Source organism: Microcebus murinus, chromosome 4 (genome assembly GCF_040939455.1).
Source record: "Microcebus murinus isolate Inina chromosome 4, M.murinus_Inina_mat1.0, whole genome shotgun sequence".
NCBI lineage: Eukaryota > Metazoa > Chordata > Mammalia > Primates > Cheirogaleidae > Microcebus > Microcebus murinus.
Window position 1 is genome coordinate 76210860 of NC_134107.1, and position 8616 is coordinate 76219475.

Here is an 8616-nt window from a genome sequence, read left to right on the forward strand (position 1 = left end):
ACAGATACAAATCCTCAGAAGGTGCACACAGAAAGCTCTACTAAGCAGATGGACACAGAACTAGAACATTTGATAATTTTACTGGCAATGTCATTGGAACTCCAGATGTTTCCAGATGAACTTGAACTCTCATCTTAGGCTTTGTATTTTGCTTTTCTGGTTTCACTAATGACACAAACATGATTACACATCCTTGAAGTATTCACTCTACTCAAGGGTATATCCTGAAACAAACTTGTCTGAAATTTCAAATGTAACCAAGTCTGGCCTATATCCAAACTGGGGACCTTGGCCATCTTTGGATTACTGCTTGAACAAGGAACTCAAGGTTTGCGTTGGTTTGCCGATGTCACTTATATCCTCAACAGTCAAGACATTCTACCCAGTTAAAGTTGGGAAGGCATTGCCACCACTTACTCAAGTCCCCTGTTGACTGGTTATTACAGTAGCTCTTCAGTCTGATAAAACCTACAGTCACAGGGATGGATCTATCATTATTTCTAGTTAGTGCTTTGATGTAATCCAGCAGGTCATCAAAAAATTTATAGCCCCCCTGGAGCACACAGAGGGCTACAGTGTGAAGGGCTCCTATCTCCTTCCTCACATCTTGAGCAAGACATTGGCCCCGTCCATAATTAGTCCATGAGGAATAAACACCCTTTCCAAAGTTTTGGCATAATGATTAGGTATACAATCTAAGCCTAGATCATAACCTAGATCACAATCTAGATCTAAGCCTAGATCATGATTAGGGTCATCATCCCTAATCAAGATGCTGAGGCTGTGGGTCACCAGAATGGCCTTTTATTTCTTATTTTTGTATAATATCTACAGGCAGTTTTGGTTCTTTTGTTTGTATTGAGTTTTTATTTATTTTCTTTATCTTTTTTTGTTTTTTAGTGTTTTTTTAATTGGCAGTTTTTATAAGACTTAAGTAGGATTGATAATAATAGATTATTCAGTTTAGAATGTTATGATATAAATTTTAAAAATGCTTTATTCATTAAGTAAAATAAAGACTTCTCGACGTTAAGTATTGTTTATTTGGCTCCAAACGTCTTAGCAGCATTGCCTCAGGTTCCAAGGTAAATCTTGGCTTCTCAGGCATAGTTCAAAATGATAATGTAGATGGATAGAGCTTTATAGCTCTTGGTAATTCTGTGACCTGACTGTACCTATAATTTAGAGAGGAGAGCATTTTTACAACTTAGATCCTGACCTGATAGTGAGTTTCTTTTATCTGTCTGAATGGGAGACATGGCCACACATTAGCCAGAGGCAGTAAATACAGGTGAATGTAGGTTGAGCAGGCATTACTTAGTGTCTTTGTTGATTAAGGCCAAGTTAAAGCAGAAACCAATTTATCATGAGCACTGACATGGCTAGCAATTCAACAGACCCTGTAACCTAAACCCTTGACCAATGACAAGGGACCTTCCCCGGGAATGTGGCCAGGTGTTTGGGGTATGGCAAGCTGGAGTTTGGTGCCTTTTAATGTGTGTCTTGAGGCCCTTGTAGGTATGATTTGGCCCTGGGCACTTGGCATGCATATACCCATATGCCTAGCATTCTATTTTCTCCAAACATTTTTTTTGAAAGTATTGATTATGCCATTGGTAATAGTAATTTCACCAGATTTCAGCCCATATTTAATGAGCTCCTGCTGTGTGCCGGTCACTGTGCAATGGAGTGGGGACGCAGGGATCATCGAGATCCCTCCACTGTCCTCAGAGAACCCAGGCGTTTTTATGAGTGAGGAATAAACTTTTATGTGCTTTTAAAAAATAAACAAAAACAACTCAGAGGTACCATTATGACTCCATTAAAATAACAGGACCAGTGATAAAATCCAATGATGACAAGTCTGGGAAGAAATGGGTTGGTGAGAAATCGTGTAGCCACCCAGTCCCTTTGGAGGTCACTGTAGTGATAGCTCTCAGGGGCTATAAAGGTAATTTATATGTTTTGACCAGACAATTCCTGCTGCTGTAAGAAAATATTTCTTTTTTAATGCCAAAGATGAGTATAACAAAATTAATTCTATAAATACAAATAAAAATAAATAATCATGTATATAGCTTTTGAAAATGACATAAATGACATAAATATAAAGGAAAATGAATATATATGTAGATAGCCATTAACATTTACAAAAGTATGGCAACCTAATTCAGGTTTTGGGGAAAAAATTTACAAAAGTAAAGTAAAATATCAGCATGTGAAATAGTGTTCTTTGCTTACTGCTGTGGTGCAAACCTGTGTATGGACTTTGACAGATGATAGAATTTTAAGTGATATAAAGCATTAGTTCAGTTTGTAGAGCTCTTGCTAGTGACCAGGAGGTCTGCTATTCTTGGAAACAGAGAAAAAAGACATTCTCATCTATGCGTAGATAAGTGCACAGGTATTTTCAATGTGGTAAGTGCTACCAAAATAAATATAATAGCTAGAATGTAGGGAGTGATTAATATGTGACAAGCATTATTCGAAACACTTTACATATATATCTCCAGTAATTATCCTGATAAACCTGTGAGGTTGAAACTGTTATGATACCATTTTACAAATGAGGAAACTAAGATATGTGATGTCAGGTCCTGTGCCCGAGGTTACATGGGTACGATGGTGATAAGCCTGAAATTCCTGGGAGCTCCAAGGTGGCGAAGCTAGCTCGAGCTGGGAAGGACTGGAGGTGTTTCTGGAGAAGGAGACACCTGCTCTGAGTCAGGCAGGCCAGGAGTCAGCTGGGGCAAGTGCATTCCCAGCAGAGGAATCAGGCAAGTGAGGGCAAAGGGTTGAGAAACAGCGTGGCACTGTGCACCCCTGGACCACCGGCAGATTATATTCCTGGAACACAAAGCTTCATGGATGGAGTGGAAGATTGCAGGTGGAGGCAGGGGTCAAATCAGTAGGCATGCACATGGCATGCTGAAAACTCTGGACTTAGTTTTGTCAAATTGGGCTTTAATCAAAGAAGGAAGAAGAACTAGCATCTATTGTTCTCTACTATATGATAAATCCTGTTTTAGGTGCTTGACTTGAAATGAGTCATTTCAATAGATTTTCTTCTTTCTATAAAGTTTCCTTTTTAATAAGAAATAGGGATCACAGGCTATTGTAACAGGCAAAGAATCTATGGACAACCTATCCTATTTCATAGTGACACTGTAAAGAAGATGCTACCAGAATTAATGTTATAAAGAAGTACTGTTTTTAGTGAGAAAGTGATGAGAGTATTATCTGTGCATTATTTATACTAGGAAAAGATTTTTAAGTGTTGCATTATTAACCTTAAAATGATAGAACCAGGGAACCAGATATCAGTTTATTAGAGCCACAAATTCTCTCCATTCTGTCTTACAATTCCATTTTAAGGAAAAATAAGCAAAAGACAAGAAACCAGTAGATATTAAAGACATACTAAGAGAAAAACAACTTCTAGGTCAAGTGCTGAGATTAGTTAGGTCTCTGTCTCTACCTTACAGAGCACCCAGTGAGAGGCCTGGCGTCTGGAGCAAAGACTACTCACTGGCCCTGTAGGATGGCGGTTATTAATTAAGTTCATCATGCTATGCTAATAAGGCAGGGGCATTTGATAGACACCGTAGCATGTTTTAAAATAAGGGATTCATTCATTTGTTTAACACTCACTATATGCTTAACTCTGTGCTGGGTCTTCCTAGGAGCTGAGGTTTCCTTTAGAAGAAGTACGTTCTTGAGCTGAGACAAAGTGTGGAGTTAGGCAGAAAAGCAGGAGGGAAATGCAGTCCAGGCTGGGGGCACTCCAAGCCCCACGTCAAAAGGCTCCTAAGCCCCCATGCCGGTGGGTTTGGAGACATGCCAGGAGACTTCGTGGCGGAGGATAAAGTTGGAGAGCTGTGTGAGGCACTGGGGCTGGATGAGTCCTCAGGGGCTGGATTATGAAGGATCTTGTATGCCATAAAGAAGGCTGAATGGGGTGGATCAGATTTGTGTAATGGAAAGGTTACTCAGAAGGCAGAATGGAGCCACGATGGAGGAGATGAGAGTGGCTATGAGACCAGTGAAGACATGGGGACCAACTCCATGCACAAGATAATGACTGTCACAACCAGAGGCCGTTGCAGTGAAGAGGAAAGGAACCAGGGCTGCCATAGGAGGTAGCGATGGGGAATGTGGCTGAAGGAGAGAGAAGACCTGGGAAGAGGAAGCCACTTTCTGGCCTGGGCTCCTGTGGGTGGTACCTGTCACCAAGATGGACGCAGGAGGAGCAGGTTTGGGGGTGGAGAGGCAAATCTGGGTAACATCAGCCCCAACATCACTCCTTGACACCCGCAGAGCTGGAGTCCCTCGTCCCAGTCTTTGGTGGTGGAACAACTCAAGTCAGATAGATCCTTTTTTTGTTGGTGGTGACAGCAGATTTTTTTTTTTCAGTTTTTTTTGTTTTTTCTCATATTATGAGGGTATAAACATTTTGGTTACATTTTATGTCTTTGCCTCACCCAAGCGAGGATTAGAGGCATGCCCTTCCCCTCTACAATGCTCACTGTGTCCATTAGTTGTGAGTTTACCCCCCCAACCCCCTAATCCCTGGAGAATATTACCACCCTCTGAGCACCATAGCGTTGACCAGTCAGTGCCAATTTGATGGCGAGTACAAGTGGAGCCCATTCTTCCCATCATGTGTTACCTCACTTCAGATAATGGGCTCAAGCTCTATCCAGGAAAATATAAGAGGTGCTAGATCACTTTTGTTTCTTATAATTGAGTAATATGCCATTGTATACATATACCAAATTGTAGTAATCCACTCATGGACTGACGGGCACTTGGGTTGTTTCCACATCCTTGCAATAGTGAATTGCGCTGCCATAAACATTCGATGTCTTTATTATAGAATGTATAATGTAAAGATATCAATGCAGATGTCTTTATTACAGAATGTATCCTCGAAGCAGAATGAAGGAGACACGGGCCCGCCACAACAAGGCCTCATTTTAAGTTTCTAAAGAGCAAAAATGGAGCCCACTTTCTCTTTTTTCTTTTTTAATTATACAAATTGTACGTGACTTTACGCTTGTTGGAAAAATTCAAGTAATACAATTTACCTTTGCTAGGTTTGTTAGAGCAGCAGTTCTCCAACTTTTGAACTCAGAACTTCTTTTTTTTTTTTCCTTTTTATTTCATCATATTATGGGGGTACAAATATTGTTAAAGTTACATGTATTGCCCTTGCCATCCCCCCAACCCCCCACCCCCATGTCAGAACTTCAAGCATGTCCATCTTCCAGGTGGTGCTCGTCACGCTCATTATGTAAGTATACACCCATGCCCCCTCCCCCTCCCACCTGCCCACCACTCGATTATTTTTTAATTTTTTTTAGCATTTTGGTTACATTTTATATCTTTGCCTCTCCCTCCCACAATGCTTGCCACATCCCTAAGATGTGGGTCGGAACTTCTTTATACTCTTAAAAATTATTAAAGTCCCCAAAGAGCTTTAGCTTATGTGGGTTATATCTATTGATATTTACCATGTAAGAACTTAGTGGCTAATAGGGATTGTTTTTTTTTTTAAAGGAGACTATTCCAAATTGATAGTTGCTTTGTTATGTCTTCAGCAAAGAGCTTCATTCTACCAACACTTAGAGTTATTAACTTCATGTAAATTAGCTTTTTCAATTCTTACCAAAAAGAAAACTGTTTAGAGCAAGAGCCTTTGACAATAAAAATACTAAGATTTTTATTAGAAAAAGAAATTAAAGTCGAGAAGTTTAAAAATATTAATTAATTTTAAAAGAATAATAAATGTTAGCATAAAACCATTAAACATTAACATAAATAACATACATTTTTAAATAAAAATATCTTTTTCCGAAAAACATTTGGTGAGAAGAGTGGCATGGTTATACAATTATGCAAACTTGTTCAGTGATAGGCTTAATATTCTCATATCTGCTTTTGCCTTCAATCCCTTGTGATACCACACGCCATGTACCTCTGGGAAACTGCGCCATATATTCATGAAAGAATGAGAGTGACAAAAGCAAATGGTAGCTTGGTATCATTATGAAAATAGTTTTGACCTCGTAGAGCCCCTGAAGGGATCTTGGGGACTCCAGGGTTGCCTGGATGACACTCTGAGAATCATCGAACTGGTTCCCTTAGGGGTATTTCATGGTCAGAGTGTAATTAGATGTCAACGAGATGCTGGGGGGTCTCAAGTGAGACAGCCAAGTCTGGCCACCCGCCTCTGCCTCGGAGCAGCTTCGTGGGGTTGAGCAAGTCATGCAGTTCTAGGGGCCTCAGTTACCTCACCTGGGAAATGACGTGGTCAGACTAGAACATCTCCAAGCACTCTTCCTGCTCTAAAATTCTGTGTGTTTGGGGGCCTGCCTATAGTACATGCTCGGTACATATTTTTGAATGAACATATGACTAAATGAATGAATAAAGACTACATGGTGTTGCTAAAAGGACTTTGGCATTGAGTGGAAACCTGGACTAGATTCAGGGATCACAAACTCACCTTCCTGCAGGCCAGGTGTCCTGAACAGGTGAGGTAGACTGAGGTGAGACAGCACAGAGTGCTGGGGTCTGGGATGACCTGGAGGGATTGCAGCCTTCTTACAGGAAATCAAATTCAGATTCTCCATTAGACACTATTTTCGATCAACAAAACAGGCTGGGGTTGGTCTGTGGGCTGTGAGTGGGGACTTCTGAACTATATGGCCCTTGGGTTCCCTCTGACTTAGGGAAATATTACTGGTGCCTGTTCCTGGAAGGCCAGGATCCTCAGGCTCCCTCTGTTCCTCCTCCCAGTCTAAATCCATTTCATGGGAAAGGATCTAATAAACTCACTCATTGAAGGAAACCGTAGCAGTGAGACCAATATCATGAGATATCTGCATTTTTACAGGGTTAGTCTTAAGCCAAAATAAGGAAGCTCTGATTGTGGAATTAAGGCATCAATGATCAGGCCAGAGCAGGAAGCCTTGGCTGTCCTTCAAAATCCACGCCACATGCATCTACGTGCCCAAACCTGAGAGCTGAGGCCTTGCCTATAAAGCCCTTTCTACAGAAAGGCCACATGCTTTGATCGTCAGAAGCATTTCTCCTGGGAATCCGTGTCCCAGGGAGGTCTCAGCTAAAGCTGCTCCCACTTGGAGCCAGGGCCTTTCTTTATACCAGGATGTCACTTCCTGCAGCCACCCCCACCCAGAAATTTGCTGCAGTTAATCAGCATCTTTGATGCCATATAGCAGGGTTTCTTGATTAGTTGTATTCCCCAGGTGGGATTTTTAAGAAGTACTGGTGAGCAACTTGATACCTTCTCAGAAAACAGGCTGGGGAATCTGTAAACCCCTTCCTAAGTAGATGCCCTGCCTAGCTCCTCTGCATTCCACAGCCTCACTGGAGGTGTACTAACAACAGCCCTACTGAGCCATTTCTAGAAGGATCACAGAAGGGTGGGAGAAGGGAGAGGGGCTTTTCCATCTCCTAAGAAGGGGGACCTTAGAGATTCTGGATTGACTTTCAACCAATTCGTAGACAATGTCCTGATTTGCCAAATGCCTTCACCCCGATATCACTTTGAAACCTGCAGTCCCCAGACAAGAGAACTCGTTCTGTCTTCTAAGACGATTTCTTTAGTCACTAATGATAAAAGGAAATGGAGATTTCTCCACCAGTACAAATCAATGCTATTACGACCGAGATCATTGTGTTAAATAAAACAAGTTTCAAGGATCAGGGAGGACTCACCTATTTTAAGAGAGTATTGGATACACACACAAAATTCTAGGTCCCACAAAAGAATCCTGAGAGTTCTACTGCAATGGAATCTGGCTTTTACTGACCACCCACGTAGTTGTCACACGATTGCCTTCTTTGTTTCTGAACTGTGGACACATTGGAAGTTAGAAAGTCTCAAGAGCTTTTGGTGACTGGGTTTAGGAGAAGTTATGACCATATGCTATGGACCCAAGTAATAACACAGCTGGTTGTGAGATTTGAGCATGGAGGGTAGCAGGGCCTACCCTGTTAGGATGTGGAGGGATTGTGAAGAGTAGTCCTGGGGCAGTGAGTAAATGCCTACCTTTCAGTTACAGAAAGAGGCAAGGGGTGGGTTCTGGGATCATTTCTGCTTTTTTTCTCTCTTTGAATAAGAAACGTAGAGTATAGCCCTAAAGGGTCCAGAAGTGTCACCTACGAGATATTATGGGAAAACTCTATATCCAGACCACAGTGGCCAGATTATTCCTTTCTCCCCCTGTTCAAAAACACCCAAACACTGGAGTTGGGAGGAGACTTAGATGCATGAACCCAGGACTGCCCTTAGATCTGCAGTGGAGCAGTAGGGTCCTGTCCTGAGCTGCTGCCCTCAGGGGTCCCAAGTTTAGAGTACCTCTCTCAAATATGGTTCCCCCTGGAGTCTGGACTACCCGGGCCCAGCAGTGCCATCTGGGGAGGTTACCCTGAACCCAGAAGGGAACATACTTGAGCCTTGGTCTCCAGTGCCATTTTTCCCCTTTGGAGCTTTCTCTAACCTTCTAGTCTGTGCATGGGGATGGGGTCATCCAGATGCCCAGGGGGCTCCAGTACTTGGAGTTATGGGGTTGTCCCGGGGCCCTCTTG

The 8616-nt window shown here is 42.0% G+C and overlaps 1 pseudogene; it reads right to left on the reverse strand.

Annotated features, from left to right (window-relative positions):
- Positions 1 to 134: 134 nt before the first annotated feature.
- On the reverse strand, positions 135 to 1708 carry LOC105857328 (hypoxanthine-guanine phosphoribosyltransferase pseudogene; annotated as a pseudogene).
- Positions 1709 to 8616: the final 6908 nt, after the last annotated feature.